Below are 22,567 nucleotides of genomic sequence, written 5' to 3'. Positions count from 1 at the left end.
CCATCCGCCCAGGTGACCACGAAGAGCAGCCACACCGGCCCGAACGAGGACTGCCCGCTGGGAAATGAGGTGTGTGTTAGGGGACTGAGACCAGGGTGGGCAGCAGAGGCTTCCGGAGTCCAGCCCAGATGTCCGGGACTTTCAAGGAAAACCGAGGTCACATTTGTGTGTAAGCTCCAGTTTTTAAAAATGTCCATTAGTAGCCAGGCGTCCATAGAGCACTCTGGGCAAACCCGCACCTCTGGGGGCCGCGCTGGGCCTGCAGGTGACTGCTGCCTAGGGGCCTGGCGCGTTTACCCCGCCCCTCATGCCAGGCTGCCGTGCCAGCTTCCCCTCCACAGCTGCTCCTTCCTGTGTGATGCCCACAGTGCCCACCACAACCTCAGCCCCTGGCAGTCTTTCCTTATGGACATGGAGGTGGAGGGTAACTCCAGTGTTCTGGGCCCCAAGGAGGGGAAGGGAAGGGACCCCTGACTTTGGGTGAGCAGGAGGTCACCATGGAGGTGGCTGGTGGGGGCAGTGGACAAGGCGTCCACTCGTTTTGCCAGAGAAGAAAGTCTTGCAGAGAAAGTTGGAAGGCAAGCTGGGAGGGACTGAGGGGAGAGTGTGTGCCCTTTATGCTCCATAGGAGGGTGGGGGTGTCACACCCTTGAACTTGTGGGCATTCCAGGCAGTAAGTCCTCTGAAGCTTTAAAGGGGATCGGGGCGGGGATGGGGGAGGTAGGTAGGTAGGGAAGCAGTGCTGCGCCTGCTCCAGTGTCAGTGCCCAAAGCTGAAGCATCCATCTTGTATGAAAACTGCTGTTTGAAATTTTAACCCTGCTATTTGGCTCCTGTGGATTTAACCTTCCCCAGACAAGGTCATCAGTGCTGGTGCCGGGCCAGGCCTCTGGTTTAGGTCTCAAGGCCCCAGTACACACTGGCTCTTTAAGAACTTGCAAAAGGGGGCTGGAAACACTCATTATTTGGGAGACAAAGAAGGTAAAATCATATAAATAGGGAGAATTCCTGCATGTTGGGGCCCAGAATTTGAGATACATTTTCCTCTGGACCCGCGCGTAATAAATGTAACTCCATCTCTCTAAGTCTTGCTTTGTTCTTCTTTGGTTTTCTATAACACAGCTGGAGGAAAAGAGGAAGGGAGAGAGGGAGAGGGCAGAGAGGCAATCAGAGGGGCTGTGTTTATAGCGACAGAGGGAAAAACTGACCTGGGACAAAATTTAACTTAAAATGATGGTAACTTCTCTTTAAGTTATGGTTAAGTATGCTCATTTTCTTATATGCCTAAAGAAGACATATTGGCATTTTTCAAAGCACTCTATCAAGGATTATGAGTTTGGACAGACAATAGTGCAGATGCACAAAGTGGGAAGGGGGTCTGGGGGGGCTCAGTGGTTAGAGGGTCAGCCCATTCACTGGAGTTCAATTACTGGTCAAGGGCACTTATGACCTGGGTTGTAGGTTTGATCCTTGGCCCCAGTTGGGGCACCTGTAGGAGGCAATTAATCTATATGTCTCTTTCACATCTCTCTCTCTCCCCTCTCTCTCCCCCTTTATCTCTCCCTCCCCCCATGTCCCCTTTCACTCTATCTAAAAGCAATAGAAAAATATCTCAGGTGGGAATTAAAAAAGGTTGGAAGTGTGGGAGGAGAAAACACAAAAAAGCAAGTACAAATTTTATGCTTCAACTAGGGGCTCAGTGCATGAATTCGTGCACCTTGAAAGGAACTGTGGGCCGAGAGGCTGCAGTGATCTCAGGGGCAGATCTCGGCCCATCCTCCTGTCACCTTTTGGCTCCCGGTCTCCTGTCTGCCAGCAGCCCTGCTGCCGCAGGTCCCATGGGCTAATGGCACAGGCTATGCTCACAGCCGCTGACAATGTGGAGTGATTGGGATCAGAGCCAGCAGTGGGTGCAAGTGGGGCTGGTGCTGATTGCCCCTTAGGAGCAGGGGGAGGTGGAGAAACCCTCAGGGGTGATTGGAGCCAGCAGCTGCTGCTGATGGCACCAAGCGAATTTTCAGGAACCACCAGAGGCTCACCCTGATGACAGCGACCAGTGCCCCACCTTGGTTTGGTGCCCTGGCTCACCTGCACCACCATACCACTACAGCCAACCATGTTCCACACTCTGTTGCCTGCTGCTGGCGCCTGCCATGTTCTGAAAGTGCCCCCTAGTGGTTTGCACACATCATAGCAACTGGTTGTTCCACCATTCAGACCATTTGCATATTAGTCTTTTGTAATATAGGATAGTGAGTTCTATTGATAAAACAAAGTCTATATAGGGTGGAGCAAAATTAGGTTTATAGTTGTGACCATGCTAAATAGTTTATTTTCATGCTATTATTTATTAATTATTGTATAATTTTCCAGATGAGCAGCTGTGAACCTGCTTTTGCCCCACCCTGAACGTCAGCAGATGGCCCATTTCCATGCACTGTGACGCTGCTCTCCCATGGCTTCCGCCAGCAGCATCTGCTCCCGGGGGTGCAGGAAAAAGAAAAGAAAAACCTTCCTCTTTGTGATTTTCTCTCCAACAACTTCCTGGCCGCAGGGCTAGCTCCAGGCACCATGCTGCAGGGTCCATCCAGCATGCCTGTGGCTGCAACGTATGCCTTTTGGGCCCTTTCTCCAGTTCTCCCTCCCCGCCGCGGACCACCAGTCTGATCTCTGTCTGAAAGTTTGGTTGAGGTTTTTTGTGGTTGCTATTTTATTTTATTCATTCATTTATTTATTCATTTGCTTAAGAATCCACTTATATGTGAGATCATATGGTGTTGGTCTTTGTCTGAGTCATTTCACTTGGCATAACGCCTTATGCTTCATCCATGTTGTCCCAAGCGTAGGACTCTCTCTTGTGAAGGCTGAGTCCCATCTGTTGTGCGTATGTGTCACCACGTCCCTGTCCCTGCCCTGGCTGATGGGCACTTAGTAACCCGCAGGATGCAGACTCCTTTAGAACCAATCCCCTCTGCCTTTGGGTGTGCTCCCAGAGGCAGAATTGCTCGGTCAAGTGGCAGTTCTACTGTTGATTTTTTGCGGATTTTACACACAGCTTCGCACAGTGGCTGCAACAATGTCCATTCCCACCAGCAGTGCCCGTCCAGGGCATGTCCGCCCAGCTCGCTCTGTTCCACCTGCTGCTGCTCCTACTGCTGTCAGGCACCTGCACAGCCCTCGCTGTACCTGTCTCTCACTTTTGCTGTGAACATAAAACTGCTTGGGAAAAAGTCTTAAAAAGTAAGAGCCCTAGGTTTTCTGGGGAGTGTTTTCACATAGGCAACATTTCTGGAAAAGAGTATCAACGTTAAGCAAGAAATGCCTCACGTGTGTTACTACTTGTCTTTTTGTGGGTCAGAACTATTTTACTGCCTTTTTGAAAATATAGAGATTCAACCCTTGTTTTTGTGTATCTTCTCTACGCAGTTTTGTTCTCTATTTCATGAACTGCTTTAGTCGCTATTACTCCCTTCCTACACTCCTCGTTCAGTTTAGTTCCTTCACAGTGTCTTGGTTATGGACTTCATTCCAGTCTTCTGTCCCCTCGCACATGCACTTTAAATTGCCTTCCAAACACTATTTTGGCTGATTCACATCTTTGAATTGTGGAGCTTTACCACATCATTCAATTTCACAGGTGGTCGGATTCCTGTAACAACTTGTTTTTATTTCCAGTTGTAGTAAAAACCACCTGACACACAGGAACCACATAACCGGCTCCAGTGTGCGCGACAGGGAGCAGCACAGTCTCCTGTGGGCACAGACCTTGGGGCTGGTGCGTTAAACAGTCTCTTCCCCTCCCCCTCCCCCTCCCCGGGGAACCCTCATTTTACTGTTTGTGTGAGTTTGACAACTTTAGGTATTTGATTGTAGAACAGAAGGGATTCTACCGCCCCCCAAGGTGGAAATCAGGGGGGACCGGATAACCGTGGGAGCTGCGGCACTGCCTTCCCCACAGGCGCCATCTGGGGTAGATTCTTCGCTTCCAGGCCCTGCTGGTGCGGGGAGGCGGGTGTGTGTGTGTGTGTGTGTGTCAGCTGGACACCAGGGCCCAAGACCAGTTCCCAGACCCAGGAGGACTCAGCAAAGCACAGGAAGCGCATTAATGAGCTGGGCAGCGGGGGCAGCAGCCCTGGGAGGGGAGATCCCATCCGGGTGGGGGAAGGGGGGTTCATTGAACTGGGGGGGGGCGGGAGGGGGTCAGTGGTTCCCAGCCAGAGCTGTGGCAGGGCTCACGCCCCTCCTCTCCAGCTAGGGGTGTGCCTAGTGTGAGCGTGTATTGACTTTTGTCTTGTGCCTTTGCTGACCTTATTGATCAGTTCCCAGAGTTGCCATGGTGATTCAGGGGTGGGGTTTGTCTCAGTAACAGGAAGGCAGAGGGGGCAGGGGAGCGCTCAGTGTGGGCCCTTCCAGACGCTCCAGCCCGGACAGGGGGGAGGTTTGAGGACCGCGGGAGGCAGGAGGCGGGAGGCGGGAGGCGGGAGGCGGGAGGCGGGAGGCGGGAGGCCTCAGCTCCCTGGGCTCACCCCTGCCTCACCCCCAGCTAGAGTTGGGGTGCAGCCCAGTGGAGCTCTGAGTCAAGTGCCAGAAGGGAACTTGAAACTTCGCTTCCTGAGGAGCATTCCCCTGAGAGGTTTCCCTGTCCCCTGTAAGTGGAGTCGCGTTATTCACCAGTGTGTCCGCTCCTTTCACTTAAGGTCCCCAAGCGCCCCCCGTTCCGGCCCGCAGGCCCGGCCTGCCTTAAGGCGGAGCACCGGCCGTCCTGTGCGTCCCACGCTACTGTCCACTCGCCCATCCTGGATGCTCCTTTTTTTTTCTTTTCTTTTTTTCTATCTTTTGTTGTGAAAAAAGGCCACAGTGAACATGGGTTTGCAAATATCTGAGGTGCATGTTTTAATCACTTGACCCGGAAATGAGGCCTCCGAGTCCTGTGGTAGTTGCATGGGAAGCACTGTAAGAGCGCCCAGGCAGCTTGCTCTGGAGCTGTGTGATTCCATCTCGACGCTCTGGCCAGCACTGGGTAAGTCATGGGCATCCCAATGGGTGTGCGGGGATGTCTCATTTGGTTTTATTTTGCATTTCTAAGGTGACTAGCTATGCTGAGCATCTTTCCATCTGCTGTAGAAACACCTATGCAAGTACTTTGCTCATTGAAAACTCAGGTGGCTTTGTTGAGTTTTAGGAGTTCAGTCTGTATTCTGGACATTAATCTCTCGTGAAATAAATGATTTGCAAATATTTTCTCCCATTCCATAGGTTGTCTTTTAATTCTGTTGATAGTTGTCTTTTTTAAAATATATATATATTTTATTTATTTTTTACAGAGAGGAAGCGAGAGGGACATCGAGAGAGAATCATCAATCAGCTGCCTCTTGCACACCCCCCACTGGGGATATGCCCACAACCAAGGTACATGCCCTTGACCGGAATCAAACCTGGGACCCTTCAAAAAAGCTTTTTATTTTGATGTAGTCCCATTTGTTTATTTTCTCTTTAGCTTCCATTGCCCTAGGGGCAGTATCAGTGAAGTTCTTTTGGCATACATCTGAGATTTTGCTGCCTGTGGATGCTTCTAGTATTTTTATGGTTTCCCATCTGATATTTAAGTCCTGAATCCATTTTGAGTTTATTTTTGTGAATGGTGTAAGTTGGTGATCTAGTTTCATTCTTTTGCATGTGTCTGTCCAATTTTCCCAATACCATTTATTGAAGAGACTGTCTTGACTCCATTGTATATTCGTGCCTCCTTTGAAACCTGGGACCCTTCAGTCCGCAGGCCGACGCTCTATCCACTGAGCCAAACCTGTTTTGGCAGATAATTGTCTTTGAAATAGTTTCATTTTCCTAGCCCCTGATTTGGGGCTAGGAAAATGAAATCCTAGAAATCATTGCCTAATTTAATCTCATTAAGCCTTTTCTCTATATTTTCTTCTTGGAGATATATATATATATATATATATATATATGTGTGTGTGTGTGTGTGTGTGTGTGTGTGTGTGTATGTATATATGTATATATGTATACATGTATATATGTATATATGTATATATGTGTATATACACACACACATATGTGTGTGTGTAGTACATATATAAATTTATATGATGTATTTGTCTTGTGCTTAGGTCTTTTATCAATATTAATTTTTAAAAAAATATATTTTATTGATTTTTTACCGAGAGGAAGGAAGAGAGATAGAGAGCTAGAAACGTCGATGAGAGAGAAACATCAACCAGCTGCCTCCTGCACACCCCCTACCGGGGATGTGCCCGCAACCAACGTACATGCCCCTGACCGGAATCGAACTTGGGACCTTTCAGTCCGCAGACCGACGCTCTACCACTGAGCCAAACCGGTTTCGGCTTTTATTAATTTTTTTTAATATATATATTATTTTATTGATTTCAGAGAGAAAAGGAGAAGGGGAGAGAGATAGAAACATCAATGATGAGAGAGAATCGTTGATCAGCTGCCTCCTGCACATTTCCTCTTAGGGATCAAGCCCACAACCCAGGGATCTGCCCTGACCTGGAATCAAACCATGACTTCCTGGTTCATAGGTCAACGCTCAACCACTGAGCCCTGCCAGCTGGGCCTTTTATTCATTTTGTGGTAATTTTTATAAACACCTATGAGAGTCTGACTTCATGCTGGTCTACGTGGATGTGCTCTTCTCCCACTGCCCTGCGAGGGAGACACTCTCCTTCCCATTATAGAATCTCGGGGTCTGTTCAAGGCCATTTGCCAGGTGCATGAGGGCTATTTCTGGGCCCTGTTTTCCCCATTGGTTTATATGTCTGTCTTTCTGCCAGTGCCACACTGTTTTGATTACTGTAGCTAATAATATGTTTTTATTTTTTTATTTTTCCATTGATTCTTAGAGAGAATCGAAGAGAGAGGAAAATACAGAAATATCAATGTGAGAGAAACAAATGAATTGGTTGCTTCCTGCAGATGCCCTAACAGTGGCTGGGGCTGGGGAGGAACCTGCAATAGAAGTATGTGCCCTTGACCAGAATCAAACCCGGGACCTGAGTAGCAGACACTCTATCCACTGAGCTAAACCTATGATGTGTTTTTAAATGAAAAAATATGAGACCCATAAATTTGTTCTTTTTTTATCAAGATTATCTTGCTATTCAGGGTCCCTAGAGATTTCATGAGTTTTTCTATTTCAGCAAAAATGTCATTGAGATTTTCATGGCAATTGTATCATCTCTGTAGATTGCTCTGAGTAACAGTATTAAGAATTCCAATCCATGAACATAATGTGTTTTCACTTATTTATACCTTCTTTCATTTTTTTCAACCACTACTGTTCTATTGTTTTTACTTTAAAGTCTCACTTCCTTAGTTAAGTTTACCCCTAACTGCTATTTCTTGATGCTATTGTCCGTGGGATTGATTTCCCAGTTTCCTTTCAGGTTGTTCATTATTGGTGTATAAGAAATGCAACTGATATTTGTGTGTTGAGTTTTATCTTGTGACTTTGCTGAATTTATTTATGTTCTAAATTTTTTTTAGTAAAATTTTTATTATTTTCTACAAATAAGATTATATCATCTCCAAAGCAGAGACAAGTTTACTTCTTCATTTCCAATTTGGATGCCTTTTACTTCTTTTCATTTTTTTCTTAATTGTTCTGGCCAGAACTTGAAGTACTATGTTGTCTAGAAAAGGTGAAATAAGGCTGTTTGCCTTGTTCCTGACTTTAGACTAAAGGCTTTGTGTTGAGGTAGTTTCCTTTTATTCCTAGTTTATTGAGTATTATTATATTAAATTGGTGTTTAATTTTGTCAAATTATTTTACATCAATGAGATGATCATGTGTGTTTTTCCCTTTATGCTGTTAATGTGGTGTGTTACATTGATTTGCATATGTTGAATCGTCCTTGTATTCTAGAAATAAGACCCACTTGATTATCATATATCTGTGTGTGTGTGTGTGTGTGTGTGTGTGTGTACACATATGTACACACATATTCCTTTTATTCCTAAAACCCAGGTACGAGCTTTGACAAGAATTGAACCTGTTAATGTGATGTGTTACATTGATTTGCATATGTTGAATCATCCTTGTATTCTAGGGATAAAACCCACTTGGTTATCATATTATTCCTGCAACCTGGGTACGTGCCCTTAACCAGAATTGAACCTGGAACCTTTTGGTCCTCAGGCAGACGCTCTATCCACTCAGTCAAACCGGCTAGGGCTCTTTTTTATCTTAGTCCTTTCAGCTAAAGATTTGTCACATTTGTGAATCTTTTAAAAAAAATCTGATTTCATTGTTTTCTCTGTATTGTTTTTCTATTTTATTTATCTGTAATCTTTATTGGTTCCTCCCTCTGCTAGTGTTAGATGTTGTTTGTTCTTCTTTTAGTTCTTTAAGTTGTTAAGTTTTAGATTTGAGATGCTTCTTACTTTTAATATAGAAGAAGCATCTGGAGTTAGGAACTTTCTTTGCAGCATTTTGGTGCCTCCCCTAAGTTTTGGCACTTTACATTTTCATTTTCATTAACTTCTAAGTATTTTCCAATTTCTCTGTGATTTCTTCATTGATCATTTGTTTAATAATTGTGTTATTTAATTTCTAGAAGTTTTTCTTTTACATTCTGTTATTGTTTTCTAATATTCCGTTGTAGTCAGAGGGCATCCTTTGTATTTATCTATATTTAAAATCTATTGAGGCTTTAAGTGTGGTATAACATATTCTCTACCCTGGAGATATCCCATGTGCACTGGAGAATATGTGTGTACTGTTCTTGGATAGAGTGCACAGTAAAGGGTATTTGTTTGCTAAATCAGCTGGTTTTTGTGTTAAGTCTTCTATTTCTTTACTTACTGGTATCTTCTGCCTGATTGTTGTTTTCATTATTGCAATAACCAATTATTATTGTAGAACTGTTTGTTTTTCCCATTAATTTTGTCAGTTTTTGCTTCATATATTTTGACAGCCTGTTATTAGTTGTGTAAATATTTACAATGATTATTATACTAGGGGCCTGGTGGATGAAATTCGTGCATGGGGGGGGGAGGGGTCCTTCAGCCTGGCCTAATTCTCTTCAATTTGGGACCCCTTAGAGGATGTCCAACAGCTCGATTGATCAGGCCTAAACTGGCAGTTGGACTACCCTCTCATAATCCAGGACCACTGGCTCCTAACTGCTCACCTGCCTGCCTGCCTACCTGATTGCCCCTAACCACTCTGCCTGCTGACCTGATCTCCCCCAACTACCCCCGGCCAGCCTGCTCACCTCCAACTTTCCCCCGTGGCAGCCTTCTCACCCTCAACTGCCCCCCATTGCTGGCCTTATTGCCCACAACACCCCTGCCCGCTGGTCACTCTCAACTGTCCTCCTCTCCTGTCCTGATCACCCCTAACCACCTCTGCCTTGGTGCCACCACCATGGCTTTATCTGAAGGGCTCCCGGAAGGTCTACCAGTCTAATTAGCATATTATCCTTTTATTAGTATAGATTCTTGTTATATTAGCAGATAACTTGCTAATCTTTAATAATAAAAGTATAATATGCAAATCAACTAAACGGCAGAATGACCATCCAGATGACCACACTATGACACCCACTGGCGCCAGGTCACCCAAGGATGGTGCAATGCAATTGGTCCAGAATCTGCCATTGCCCCATGATCACACCGCAAAGGGAGGACCAGGCCAACAGCCCGGTGGGGTGATCAATGCGGAAGGCTCCATGATTGCCTCAAAGAGAGATGCCCAGGCCACTGACCAGTGGGCTGGGGCGGGTAGGTGAGGCCTCCCTCTGCAGGGCGAGATCGATCAGCCACGAGCCTGGCTGATGGCTGCGAGTGCAGCAGCAGTGGCAGGAGTCTCTCTTATCTCTTCAGCAGCACTAAGGATGTCTGACTGCCTGGGGGGGGGGGGGGGGAAGGGGCCTAAGCTGGCATGTGGACATCCCCTGAGGGATCCTGGGCTTCCAGAGGAATGTCTGAGTGCCAGTGTAGGCCTGCTCTCTGGAACCAGCAGGTGGACATCTCCTGAGACTGTGAGATGGTGCAGGCTGGGCTGAGGGGAAACACCCCCCCCCCCCCCCTGGAGTGCATGAGTTTTCATGCTCTGGGCCTCTAGTGAATGCTATAAAACATTTTGAGAGAGAGACCACATTGACACCACTTTTATTACATTGCTATAATTGTACCATTTTATTATTAACTAGAGGCCGGGTACACAAAATTTGTGCACAGGTTGGGGGGGGGGGGGGAGATGTCCCTCAGCTCAGCTTGCACCCTCTCCAATCTGGTACCCCTTGAGGGATGTCCAACTGCTTGTTTAGGCCTGATCCCAGTGCTGGGATCGAGCCAAAACAGGCAGTCAGACATTCCTCTCACAACCCAGGACTGCTGGCTCCCAACTGCTCTCCTGTCTGCCTTCCTGATTGCCCCTAACCACTTCTGCCTGCCAGCCTGATCACCCCCTAACTACTCCCCTGCCAGCTTGATTGATGCCTAACTGCTCCCCTGCCAGTTTGTTTGCCCTTAACTGCCCTCCTCTCCAGGCCTGGTCACCTCTAACTGCTGTCTCCTGCAGGCCTGGTTTCCCCAAAACTGCTCTCCCCTGCAGGCCTGGGTTTCCCCCAACTGCCCTTCCCTGCAGGCCCGGTCACCCCCAACTTTTCTCCTCTGCCAGCCTGGTCACCCCTAACTGCTCTCCCCTGTAGGCTTGATTGCCCCCAACTGCCCTCCCTTGCAGGCCTGGTGCATCCCAACTGCCCTTCCCTACTGGCCATCTTGTGGTGGCCATCTTGTGTCCACATGGGGGCAGGATCTTTGACCACATAGGGCATCCATCTTGTGTGTTGGAGTGATGGCCAATCTGCATATTACTCTCATTAGATAGGATAGAGGCCTGGTGCTCGGGTGGTGGCCAGCTGGTTTGCCCTGAAGGGTGTATTGGATCATGGTAGGGGTTCCCTTAGGGCGTGGGGCATCCTGGGTGAGGGGCCTATGGTGGTTTGCAGGCTGGCCACGATCCCTGGAGACCCAAGTGGAGGCCCTGGTATCTGGAACTTATTTATCTTCGACCATTGAATCTTTGTAGCCTGGAGTGGAGCAAGCCTTCTGCTCACTTTGTGGCAGAAGCCATTTTTGTTGGGATTATTTATCTTCTATAATTGAAACTTTGTAGTCTGGAGTGGAGGCCTAGGCCTGCCAGGGCTGCAGAAACTTGGTTTCTTCCATCGCCAGGGAAAATCCTAGCCTCCTGCTCTCTCCAGCTCTGTGGCTGCCACCATTTCTGTTGGAATTTATTCATCTTCTATCATTGAAACTTTGTAGCATTGAGTGGAAGCCTAGGCTGGCAAGGGCAGGTGGAAAGCTTGGCTTCCTCCATTGCCAGGGAAACCCAAGCATCCCTCCTGCTCTCTGTGGCCACAATCATCTTGGTTGGGTTTATTTGCATATTTGCTCCTGATTGACTGGTGGGCATGGTTGGTGGGCTTGTGGGTGTAGTGGAGGTACGGTCAATTTGCATATTTCTTTATTAATATATAGGATTACTAGAGGCCCAGTGCATGAAATTTGTACACTCAGGGGGTTTCCCTCAGCCCAGCCTGCACCCTCTCCAATCTGGGACCCCTGCAGGATATGGCTTAAACTGGCAGTCAGACATCCCTTTCATAATCTGGGACTGCTGGCTCCTAACCACAAGCCTGCCTGCCAGCCTGATCACCCCCTAACCATTCACCTGCTAGACCGATCGCTGTCAACTGCCCTCCCCTGCTGGCCTGTTTTCCCCCAACTGCCCTCCCCTGCCAGCCATCTGTGACAGCCATCTTGTGATAATGTGGGAGCGGCCATGTTATGATGATGTGAGGGCATCATGCGAGGGCACAAGGGCTTTTATTAGTATAGATTGTTTTAATCTTTTATGCCTATGTTATTAATCAAAGTTTATAAAAGGTATTAAGTAACCATTTTGGAAGTCTGAAGTCCACTGAAGTCTTGCACTTCCAAGGACAAGCTTAGAAGACACATTGTGGTTAATGTCAGTCAATTTCAGTCCTCAGTATAGTAACAGTTTCCACAATCACCCAAGCACCATGGCAGGCAAGTCTACATATGTCCCTGAAGCATCATGCACACAGTTTGTGGAGGAGCCAGACCTGGGGGAAAAACAGCATCCTCCAAATACCAGTCCTCTGATCACTGCTTGCTGCTGATGAGCTAGTCCTCTGATCACTGCTTGCTGCTGATGAGCAAATACGAGCAGACAAGAGAGCAGGTGGTCATTGTTCTAGTGCCTTCCCCCATTGTTGCAAGCCCCTCCCTGTCTATATAAAGTGATTCCCAAGGGTTTTAAAGGGCCAGTGCCCTTTTCCCCATTATTTTTCTCATTTTTTTGTCTTTTGGGACTCAGATATTAAAGACTAGGACATACAAAAAGCAATTGCACCTACAGGAAATATTAGAAAGTGGTCATACATACCCAGGGAAAGGTACAGGCTCAGAAGAGATTTGAGAAGACCTCAAATCTATGCCTAAAGAAAGGTCTTTGGCAGAGGCAACCTAATACAATAAAACAACAACAACAAACCAGAACACTCTAAGGAAGAGGGAGAGTCTGCCAGAGTTATTCACATCATTAAATTCAAATGTCCAGCTTTCAACAAAAACAATTACAAGGCATACATAGAAACACAAACCATGGCTCCTTCGAAGGAAGAAAATAAACCAACACAAACTATTCCTGAAAAAGAACTGATAGCAACTCTACTAGATAAAAACTTGAAAACAACCACCTTAAGGGTCCTAAAACATTAAAGAAAGATGTAAAGAAAATCAAGAATGTGAGTTATGAACAAAATGAAACATCAAAAAAGAGATATAAAACCTAAAAAGAAATGGAAAAGAAATTCTAGAGCTGAAAAATACAATAACTGAAATGAATTCACTGAAGGTAATCAAAGGTAGATCTGAGCAAACAGAAGAAACAATCAGAATTTTAAAATAGCATAACAATAATTATCTAATCTGAGGACTGGAAAAACAAAGATTGAAGAAAAGTGAACAGAACCAAAGGGACTTGTGGGACACCAATGTATATGGATACCAACATATACATTGTGGGAATCCAGAAGAAGACTAGAAAGAAAAATGAGCAGAAAAAATACTTGAAATAATGGTTTTAAAAAATGTCCCAAATTTGATGAAATACATGAAGATAAATATAAAAAGGCTTAACAAATTCCAAGTGAGATGAATTCCAAGAGAACCATGCCAAGACACAATAAAATCAACTTTCAAAAGAAAAAGACAAAGAGATAACCTTGAAGAAACAAAAGAGAAGGGACTCAATATACAAGGGATCCTCAACAAGAGTAGATTTCTTAACAGTAAAAAGGGAGTGGGCCAATATTCTCAAAATGTTAAGAAACAAAACAAAACGAAAAAAACAACAACAACAACAAAAAACTCTGCCAGCCAGCAATTCTGTAGTCAGCAAAATTGTCCTTCAAAAGTGAAAAAGAAATTAAGACATTCCCAGATAACCAAAAGTAATGCTCAAGGGAGACCTGTAGGATGAAATAATTCAACAGTAACTCAAAGCCATATGATGAAATAAAGAATTATTTATTCAATGAAGGTAAATACATGGCAGGAATATTGTAACAGTTTTTATTTTCTATATGATTTAGGAAACTAATTCATTTTTAAAAAATACTAATCCAAAAGATAGTATTATTGTAACTTTGGTTTATAATTATACATTTTGTTATCTACATAATATGAGAGAGTAATGCATTTATTTGTTTACTAAAGGCCTGGTTCACGAATTCATGCATAGGTGGGGTTTCACAGCCTGGCTGGTGATTGGGGCCAATTGGAGCCATCTCGCTCAGCCCTGATTGGGGTCGGTGGCCAACCTCCCACAACCCCTCCCCGTGAAGGGGCCTTGGGAGGTTGGTCAGCCAGAAGGAGGGACCACGGGAGATTGGCTGGCCGAGGGAAAAAACCCCATGAGGTAGGTTAATCCATCCCTCCCACCCCCCATTGGGAGGGAAGGGACCACGGGAGGTTGGCTGTGGGAGCTGACTGACCACCAGGGAGCAGCTCCTGCATTGAGCATCTGCCCCCTGCTGGTAGTGCGCATCATACTGATCAGCTGTTCAGTCAATTTACATATTAGCCTTTTATGCCTGCAGGATCAGGCTGAAACCAGCTCTCTGACATCACCCAAGGGGTCCCAGACTGTGAGAGGGCACAGGCCAGGCCAAGAAACCCCACCGATGCACAATCAAGGCCGGGGAGGAATGTGGGAGGTTGGCCAGCCAGGAAGGGATCATAGGAGGGCTCCAGGGCAAGTCTGTCTGTCTTGCTCCCCATCAGCAAGCTAACCTATCAGTCAGAGCATCTACCACCTGGTGGTCAGTGCATGTCATAATGAGCAATTGAGCAGCCTTAATGTATCATTAGCATATTATGCTTTGGTTGAACAGATGACTGGACAGTTAGCACATTAGGCTTTTATTATATAGGATGTTTTTTGGGCAAATCATGTAAAAAGATGTAAGTTTGTAACATCAACAACCAAATAGGGGTGGGCATGAAACTATGAAAGGAGTAGAGTTTGTATATTATTAACACATTAAATGCCCGGTCAGTCACCGGTGACTGACACTATACTTTCCATCCCAAAGATAAAACAGGCTGGACACTTAATGTGTTAATGTTAAGCTGGCATAATTCAAATGAGATTGTTATAACTGTAGGAAATTTAATCCTTGTGGTAATCACAAAAAATAGCTATAGAACATATATAAGAGGAATAAAAAGCAATTTAAATGTTCCACTATGGAAAATAAACTAAACATTAAAGAGGGCAGTAATGCAGAAAATGAAAGAAAGGTTTATAGGAAAAACAAACAAACAACAAACAGTAATATGATATGTAGATGGCTGCCTGGGAAGGCACATGGGCAATTTTCCTTAATTATCGTCAGCTGAACTCAAGGCATAGGCAGAGCCACGCCCTGGGAACATGTTTCCCCAAGATGGCAGACATGTTGTCAGCTTGGCCTTCATATCAGCCCAGGTGTCAGCAGGGGAGGAACCAGGCATGCTAGGGCCTACTTAAGAATACAAATAAGTTGATATTACTTCCTGGTATTGGGGATATAAAATAAATGCACTGCGAGGGGCCATCGTCCTCTTCTTCCTACCTCTCCAGCAGACAGGGTGACTACCCACCCAGCTCCCAGCTTAAAATTTATCTCTGTGTCTTCTCTATTTCTAATATTTCTCAATCCCTGGCTGCCTCCACTTAGAACTGGTTCATTCATCTCTCTTTCCGTGTGGGACATGGAAAAGAGAGATCCCCGCCATGTCTGGTCCCCACCGCATCAGGCCCCCACAATGACAGAAGTCCTAACTCATCAGTAATTACTTTAAGTGTAAATGGCTTATGCCGAAACTGGTTTGGCTCAGTGGATAGAGCGTTGACCTGCAGACTGAAAGGTCCCGGGTTCAATTCCAGTCAAAGGCATGTACCTTGGTTACGGGCATATCCCCAGAAGGGGCAGTGCAAGAGGCAGCTGATGGATGATTCTCTCTCATCGATGTTTCTAACTCTCTCTCTCTCTCTCTTCCTCTCTGTAAAAAATCAATAAAATATATTTAATAAATAAATAAATAAATAAATGTAAATGGCTTAAATTTCCTAATGAAAAGACAAAATCTGAAGAATAGGAGGAAAAATCCATGATCCAATTATATGCTGCCAGTAAGATACACATTTCAGATCCAAAGACAAAAGGGTTTGGAAGTGAAAGGATAGGGGAAATACTTCATCCAAATGACAACCAAAGACACCCAGGAATGGTTGCACTAGAGGTTCCCAGAGTAAGGCACATGCCCCACAGGAAGGCAGTTTGATTGTTAAACCGGGCAATTAGAGAATGAGTTACTAACAGAGCATTTCTTGTCTTTCTTATTGTTGTAGGGGCCTCAAACATAGTATATAAATACATGTGTGACATATTTATGCATTTCAGTTCAGTTCTCTATTATATGTCTGGAAACTTCATTTGCTATTTTTTCATATCACTTCATATTATTATTTTTTAAACAATTTCTTAGTGATTGTTTTCTCAGTACTTTAACTGTCCTTTCATTCTTTTTTCTCTTTCATGGATGCTATGTTCCTTGGAAGCTTTTTTAAACCAAGTTCATAGCCTTTTAGGCTTCTTCCATGTGAATAGGAGTTCACTTTTTGAATAAGAATTATATGTTGGGGGGGGAAGGGGGAGGGCATTGGGGAGGGCATCAGGATTTTAATATATTTTTATTGATTTTTTACAGAGAGGAAGGGAGAGAGATAGAGAGCAAGAAATGTCAACGAGAGAGAAACATTGACCAGCTGCCTCTTGCACACCCCCCACTGGGGATGTGCTCACAACCAATGTACATGTCCTTGACCAGAATCGAATCTGGGACCTTTCAGTCTGCAGACCGACGCTCTACCACTGAGCCAATCCGGTTTCGGCGGCATCAGGATTTTAGAGATGCATGGCCCAAAAAGGTTGGGAACCACTGGGCTACACTAATATCAGACAAAATAGATTTTAAAAAGGTATATGAGTCAAAGAAGAACATTATATACTAACTAGAGGCCTGGTGCACAAAATTTGTGCATGGGTAGGGTCCCTAGGCCTGGCCAGTGATCAGGGCTGATCGGGGCCTTTCTTCATTCCACGCTGCCTCCTGGAGGTCAGTGCACATCATAGTGAGCAATCTAACTCCCGATCTCTGGTCAAACTCCCAAGGAGACATTTTTCATATTAGCCTTTTATATATATAGATGAAAAGACATTTCATATTAATAAAATGGCATGCCACAATATATCCATGCATGTCCTGAAGTATAGCCTCAGTGCCTCCCAGCTTGGCAATTATAAATAAAGCTGGTATAAGCATCTATGTGCAAGCTTCCATGTGGGTACAGGTTTTCAGCTCCTTTGGTTAAATACCAGGAGGTATACTTGTTGGGTCATGTGTAAGAGTGTGCTTAGTTTTGTAAGAAGCTGTCAAACGACTTTTCAACATGGCTGTGCCATTTTGTATTCCTACCAGGATTTGGCCTGGAGCTATTGTGTGTCCACATCCCAGCACTGTTGATGCTGGCACAGGTCCAGGTTTGACCTCCAGCAGGTGTATAGTGGATGTCCTTCCTTTCCCTTTCCCTGACGGCATGCGATAAGGGCACTTTCCCATGTACAATACTTCATTGAGGTAGTTGGTGAAGAGGTCTTTTGTTTTTTTTTGTTTTTTTTTTAATAAAGAGCTCATTTATTGAAGAAAACTATTTATTCATTTGAAATACATTCTCATGCTGTTTAAAAAATTATATTTATTTTAAATTACAGTTTAGATTCAATGTTAATTTGTGTACAGCTTAGTGGTTATTTCAACTAGCCACTTGGTGCCAAACATTGTCATTACAGTATTATTGATTCTATTTCACATGTTCTAGTTTGTACTTCTCAGTTTGGTCATTTTAAAAACCAGAGAGTTTGTTCTCTTGTTATACTAGAGGCTTCATGCATAAAATTCATGCAATAATAGGCCTTCACAGCCCCAGCTGCTGGGGCCCTTGCTGCCCCAGCTGCCGCACGGCTCCAGCTGCCTCATAGCCCTGTGGTCTGCCCCCTCCCACCACTCTCCTTCGCACACCTGTGTCAGCCACCATACACGCCTGGTTCCCCAGTTCTGCGAAGACCCCAGATTGATCACCCAGAGGGTGGCCTGGACCTCCCTCTTTGGGTGATCACGGAGCCTTCAGATTGATCGCCCTGCCGGCTGCTCCCTGGTGGTCAGTGTGTGTCATAGCAACCAGTCATTCTGCCATTAGGGTCAATTTGCATATTACCCTTTATTATATAGGATTCTTCTGATGCTGATACGAAATGATGCCATGTCTATGTGATGAGATGAAGTGCAGAGAATGACACAGATGTTGTAAGCTTGGTAGTAGACCACTAGTGTCTGTCAGATTGTGTGGCAAAAGATCATCAAGCCATTATGCCATGTCTTCCACCTACAAATTTAAAACTTTTTTTTTTATCTTAACTGAACACTTAGACACTGTGGCTATAACTCCTGCAGTATGAGGGTTGACAGCAAGACTAACATAAATTTCTTTTTCTTTGTTTACGGTTTCATGAATAGAATATTTGTTCTTACTTTATATTTTAGGAATCCTAGTATGTGATTTCCTCCCTATTAAGTTTATAACTTTTATATTTTCACTTTTAAAAAGTGGAAGCACCTCTTGGCTCTCTTTGGCATGTCTGAATTGCCGGCAGCACTGCTCTGCACTTTGGGGCCATTGTTAAGTGAAAGTGAGGGCTCCTGGAATAGGAGCACTTGATACCATGACAACCTTGTCATCTAGATGGTGACCAGGACTGATGGTGGGTAGTGTACACAGTGTGGGTGTGCTGGGAAGCGTGATGGTTCATGTCCCAGGAAGGATGGAGTGAGTTGATGTGTAATTGTATTACACTCCTCAGAATAGTTCAAAATCTAAAACAAGACTTGCTTATTTCTGGAATTTTCCATATTCTATTTGAAACTGCTATTGATCTGCCAGCTGAAACTGCTAAAAGGGAAACTGTGGGTACTGGATGACTGTACATTGTTTGATGGTGTGCTGGAAACCAAATCTTATTCAGCTGGGAAAGAGATGTTGACAGGAAGCCAGGAAGGCTGGTCAACAACCTCAATTGCTTTAAACCTTTAGTTGAGATTGTTAAGTTGAAGCAGCTGTTAAGCCTCAATAAAAGAGGATGGCCGGACCAGAGCAGTAGTAGTTCTCCCACTAGAGTTGGACTACCGCCTGGCCCCCCAAGTCGCCAAATTAAATTTCTTTAAGTCTCTTCATTTGTGTGCGGCCCTTCTCCAGAACCTGAACCCTGAATTGGAACTCTTTCTACGCCGGCTGGGAAAGAGACTCCTATATCTGGCGCCTTCAACGCGGGACTTCTGGAGGAGAAGGTATTTTTCGCCTAGAGCGAAGGAGGAAAAATACACCGAGAAAAGGTGTGGAAAATTCACCGGAAAAAAGGTGAGGGAAAATTCACCAGAAAAAAGGTGAGGGAAAATTCACCAGAAAAAGGTGAGGGAAAATTCACCAGAAAAAGGTGAGGGAAGATTCACCAGAAAAAAGGTGAGGGAAATTCACCGCACTCAAAGCCCACGACCAGCTGCAGCGTCGCGAACTGTAAGCAGGGTGGGAACGTCTCTTTTCAGCCAGGCTAATGGGGAAGAATTCGGTTATAAAAATATAGAATACAACCCTTTGTTTCCTGAAGAAGGTACATTAGATCTTGAGTGTTTAGCAAAAGGTGGTAAAAAAAAAAAAAAAATTTGAAGAGCAGCAGGAAACAAGGCACCTCAGAAAAACTGTTTTACCATGGGGAACGCAGTATCTAGATTATTAGAGCCTTTTAGAGAGGCTGAGGAGGAAGCTCCTCACCAGCTTCCCTCTGCCCCTCCCAGAGAAGAGCAGGAAGAAAACTTGAAGGAATGGCCTTTATGGCCCCCTTCACCTCCATGTCCTAATCCTGGAAAAGGACATGAAAGGATTTAATCCCTTCCACTGCGTGGAAAGCCTCACTGGGAAGGCACTTGAGCATTCTATATTGGCCTTTCTTGCCTTATTTGCGAAGAGGGACCCTCTCGTCACAATAATTGCCCACAGCTGTTGCTTGAGTTTTCAGTTCATGCTGAGGTTAAAACCTCATGGTGGCTGGTACCATGGATCCGTCTCTCACACGATGGGGTGAGCTGGATCCTCCCTGGAGAAGAAACCTGGGTTCCCTAAGATCTGTGATCAATGCCGGGGCCCCGCCAGCAGGCGAGGGGATCCCAAGGCAGGTACTGGGCATGGAGGCCATAGGGGCATAGGCTACAAGGAGACAGAACTGAACCTCACATCACCCTGCTTGGCCCTGGAGGATGGCTGGTTAGCCAATGACGGGTAAGATTCCTCACGGGAGGGACAACCTAAGACAGGCACAGCCGCAGAGGGCCATCAGGAGAGGACCTGGGGGCCAACAGAGGTGGGGCACAGATCCTCACCCCCCCAACGCTGCAGAGGCTTGAACACTCGCCCTTTTGAGGGATGTCTCCTGCCCCATGGCTGCTTCACGCTTCTCATACCCAGCTCAGATTGGGACCCAGGCAACAAACAGATTTGGTCCAGCTCAGATTGAGACCCAGCTACAAATAAGAGACTTGGCACGGCTCTTATTGAGACCTAAGCAACAGAAAAGTGGCTGATGGCGACTGTCCTACATCTAAATCCAGCCTAAATCTATGAGTGTTCAGGGCTTTCTTAAGGATGCATATAATCTTTTCCATTAATATTTACAGAGTAAACTAAAAATGTTGTTAAAGTATTAAATTTGACAGTAAAATAGTCAAGTTTTCAAATTAATTTAAATTGGCTAAATGAAATGAGTTAATATTCAAGAAAATTTAATTGTACAACAGGCTGTTCCTAAAGTATTAACCAAAATTTCTATTGGTAGTCCATTTCATGGTAAAATTGTTTAACATACAATAAACCCTAAAGCAGTCATAGTTTTTGTACAAAAAATTAAAAGTTAAAAGTTATCAAAACAGCATTATAAAATTTTTCCAAAAGCCTCCTAATAATTAAATAGAAAAAGGGGGATAGTGGAAAATACCATGTTAAAAAAAAAAAGTGTCCTGTAAGTAAATTACATCTAGAAAAATTTTTCTTCTTTTGAAAACCAATTTTTCAAAATCATTTGTAATGATAACAGTAAGACAGCCATGAAAAACACACATAGTACCAAAATAAGTCAAAGAAAAATTGTTTGGGCAAAAAATTAAAAGTATCCCAAGTAAAATTTATAGAAAAGATTCCTTTATTAATTTTGGTCGAGATATGTTTGTATATTTTCAGAAAACAACTCTAAGACCATGTGAATTCCTGCAACAGAGAAGAATTGACAGGAATACTCCAGCCATAAAGGCAGGAGGAAAAACAGACCAGAGATGGAAGATGCTGAGGACGCCTTGCCATACTAGCAGTCAGCAGATGTACGTCGCTGCAGGTTGTCCAGGACCAAACCAGAGGTCGGACCTGCATTGACACCATTTTTCCACCATCCGGATACCATTGCTGTCATGGACTTAGAACTGTTGGACATTAAAATTTGGACTCAAAAAACTGTGTGACACTGAATCTGGGATTTAAAAACTGTTGGCCCAGAAAGAAATGTACTGCAGACTGATTTCATTTGACTCTCAGCATAGCCATTGTTGCTTATTTCATTTTTTGTTTGTAGTCTACATATGTAAAATTTTTTAGGGAAAGAAAACGGGGGAGATGCTGGAAACCAAATCTTATTCAGCTGGGAAAGAGATGTTGACAGGAAGCCAGGAAGGCTGGTCAACAACCTCAATTGCTTTAAACCTTTAGTTGAGATTGTTAAGTTGAAGCAGCTGTTAAGCCTCAATAAAAGAGGATGGCCGGACCAGAGCAGTAGTAGTTCTCCCACTAGAGTTGGACTACCGCCTGGCCCCCCAAGTCGCCAAATTAAATTTCTTTAAGTCTCTTCATTTGTGTGCGGCCCTTCTCCAGAAGCTGAACCCTAGATTGGAACTCTTTCTATGCCGGCTAGGAAAGAGAGTCCTATAATGGTGTCTCCTAAGTCCTATTGAATTTAGTTCTTTCTGTGTCTCTTTTATTTCGAGCATCTTTAAGGGGATTTGAATTATTTGTCATAGATATATGTGTCTTTAGGATTGATTTCTGGGGGTTCATTTTGTTCTTTTGATTGAGTATGTTTCTCTTTGTCTTTGTATGCCTTGGGATATTACATTGAGATTTGGTCATTTGAAAAAAAAACTGTCACGTCTCCCAGTCTTTATAGCTATGCCTTGTGCCAGAGAAAACCTTCACCCATCAGTCCACCTATAAATTCAAAGACCCACTCAAACCTTTTCCGTGGAAATGACCTCTGTGGTCTTGTTCATGCATTTTCCCTGTTAAAGTGGTTGTCCCTGTTTTGTTTTCTGTGTTTCTTATTGTTGACTAGAGGCTCAGTGTGCAGATTCATGCACCGGTGGGATCCCTCAGCCTGGTCTGTGGAGATCGGGCTGAAACCAGAAGTCCAATATCCCCTGAGGGGTCCCGTAATACGAGAGGGCACTCTGCAAAGTTGCTATCACTCGGCAGTTCCCCCGGTGGTCAGTGCATGTCATAGCTACTGGCTGGTTAGTTCGTTGACCAGTCATTTAGGCTTTTATATAGAGAGATTTTAGAGAGAGAGGAAGGGAGAGGGAGAGAGAGAATAAACATTGATGTGAGAGTAAAACATCAATAGTTTACCTCCACTGGGGTCTGAGCCCATAACCTGGTCCCAAGGGCAACCCTTTGCTGCACAGGACGATGCCCACATAAGCCGCCCGGCCAGGGATCTGCCTGTTTTAGTTTGGTTTAAATCAAGAACGTCTCATCTCTTGCTCACACTAGTGCCGCCCTGTAGGCCTGCAGGCTCTCT

General features: G+C 44.7%; 1 long non-coding RNA gene across 1 annotated transcript; it reads right to left on the bottom strand.

Annotated features, from left to right (window-relative positions):
• Positions 1 to 1,673: 1,673 nt before the first annotated feature.
• Positions 1,674 to 21,589, bottom strand: LOC118728004. Its single transcript, XR_004990745.2, has 3 exons — positions 21,577 to 21,589; positions 12,677 to 12,684; positions 1,674 to 1,779 (listed from the first exon to the last, which is right to left on the bottom strand). It is a non-coding gene; the product is annotated as an uncharacterized LOC118728004 (long non-coding RNA).
• Between the last annotated feature and the right edge of the window lie 978 nt (positions 21,590 to 22,567).

This window comes from Pipistrellus kuhlii, unplaced genomic scaffold (assembly GCF_014108245.1).
Source record: "Pipistrellus kuhlii isolate mPipKuh1 unplaced genomic scaffold, mPipKuh1.p scaffold_m20_p_27, whole genome shotgun sequence".
In the NCBI taxonomy this organism is placed as follows: Eukaryota; Metazoa; Chordata; class Mammalia; order Chiroptera; family Vespertilionidae; genus Pipistrellus; species Pipistrellus kuhlii.
The sequence above is the reverse complement of the archived record's forward strand: the minus strand, read 5'-3'. Positions and strand labels throughout refer to the sequence as shown.